The 2,042-nt window shown below is 61.5% G+C and overlaps 1 non-coding gene across 1 annotated transcript; it reads right to left on the reverse strand.

The window, feature by feature from the left end:
• Positions 1-595: 595 nt before the first annotated feature.
• LOC131865380 (5S ribosomal RNA) lies at positions 596-714 on the reverse strand. Its single transcript, XR_009364108.1, has one exon. It is a non-coding gene; the product is annotated as a 5S ribosomal RNA (ribosomal RNA).
• Between the last annotated feature and the right edge of the window lie 1,328 nt (positions 715-2,042).

A 2,042-nucleotide genomic window follows, 5' to 3' on the forward strand; every position in this document is an offset into this window, starting at 1 on the left:
ACCTTCGCCAGGGTGGGCGCCTTGGTGCGCACACCTTGGCTGGGCTGCGCACACCTTGGCACCCGCGTTTCCTTCATTTTAAATTTTTTTTTTTTACAATCTCTCAAGTGGGAAATTCTATAATCTCAACTTTTTTTGCCTTTTCAGGAAACTTTTGAATGGAGCGCATCATTGGTGCGCTCCGAAGTGTGCTCCAAAGCTCTCTCCAGCTGCGTGCACCTGCCCCGGCCGCGCACCCGGCCCCGCCCAGCTTCGCTCACCTGTCCCGGGCGTCTGGTGCGGAACCTTAGAGTAAGAAACATCACCGTGCACCTTGGCCAACGTGCGCGACTCGACCGAGCGCGCACTGGCCGAGGTGCACACCGATTTCACCTGGGTGCGCGCGCAGCACCTCGGGCGCACCGGGGTGCGCGCACAACGCCCGGGTTGCACCGTGGCCTGTGTGCTCGGGGCGCCTCGGGTGCGCGCTCGGTGTCGCCCCCGCGCGCGCGGTAGTGCGGGCAGCGCACCCCGGCCCGGCCCGGCCCCGACGAGAACGCAAACGGGCAAAAGGTTTATTCAAATAGCATTGCGACGCCCGGCGAAAAACTAAAAAAGGGTGCAACACCGGGACTTCCCGGGAGGTCACCCATCCCAGTACTACTCCGGCCCAAGCGCGCTTAACTGCGGAGTTCTGATGGGATCCGGTGCACTAACGCTGGTATGATCGCACCCGTTATGAGCTTGTCGCAGTGTGTACTTAGCAAACCGCGACCCACGTGCGAATCCACCCCGGCCACCCACCCCCGTCGAGGTGCACACCCTCCCTCGCGAAGTGCGCCCCGTTCGCCAAGTGTGAGCCCTGCCCGGGTGCGCGCACCTTGCTAGGGCGTCGGGTGTGCACCCGGCCCGGCCTACGTGCGTGCACCTGGAGGGGGCGTCGTGTGCGTGCAGTGTCCCGTCTGCAACGCGGTGCCCACACACCACCTCGGGCGCAACGACCTGCGCTCACATGTGGGCCGAGTGCACCTTGGTGCATGTTCGGGGCGCCTCGGGTGCACGCTCGATCTTGCCCCGGTGCACCAAGGCGCTCGGTTTGCCCCGGGTGCGCACTTGGTGCAAGGTGGGCACCCAAAATAGGGATCAAGCACCAAAACACAAGTTTCGGGATGCAAAATGGGACCCAAGGACCACAAATGCGTTCCAAGACCCATGATGGGTCCACGAGAACAAAAATGTGTTCCGAGACTTAATAAACAAATATTGGGTTTTAGGAGAAGAAACATGCTCTGATGCCCAAAACGAGAATCGACCCCGAAAAGGCCACAGGCCAAAAGTGGGATGCGAGACAAAAAAAAATGGGACCCGAGGACCAAAATTGGGTTCCCAGGTCGAAGACAGGGCAACCGGACAAGAAACGACCTCTAAGGCTCGAAATGAGTCCCGACGACTAAAACTTGACAAGAAGCACCCATCAGGCACCCAACTCGACACCCATGGGATGCCGACCCACCCGGGCTTCCACCTAGCACACCTTGGCACCCACCCACCCTCGCACCCAACCTCGCACCCAACTTAGCACCTTTGAACCCACATTGGCACTCACCCTGACCCTGGCACCTTGGAACCCACATTGGCACTCACCTTGACCCTGGCACCCACCTTTGCACTCACCTTGGGACCCACCCTGGCTCCCACCTCGGCACCCACCCAGACACCCACCTTGGTTCCTTGGCACCCACCTTGGATCCTTGGCACCCACCCCGACACCCACCTTGGCACGCAACTTGGCTACTTGCCACCCACCTTGGCTCCTTGACGCCCACCCCGACAACCACCCCGTGACCTACCCTGGCTAGGGTTGGTGCACACCCACCCTGGTGCCCACCTTGGCACCCACCCTATGACCCACCTTGGCACGCACCTTAGTACCCACCCCGTTACCCACCCTAGGACCCACCCCGTGACCCACCTTGGCCAGGGTGGGTGCACCCACCCTGGTGCCCACCTTGGCACCCACCCATCCTAGCACCCAGCCTGTGACCGGGCTTGGAACCCAACCT

This window comes from Cryptomeria japonica, unplaced genomic scaffold, assembly GCF_030272615.1.
Source record: "Cryptomeria japonica unplaced genomic scaffold, Sugi_1.0 HiC_scaffold_109, whole genome shotgun sequence".
Classification (NCBI taxonomy): Eukaryota; Viridiplantae; Streptophyta; class Pinopsida; order Cupressales; family Cupressaceae; genus Cryptomeria; species Cryptomeria japonica.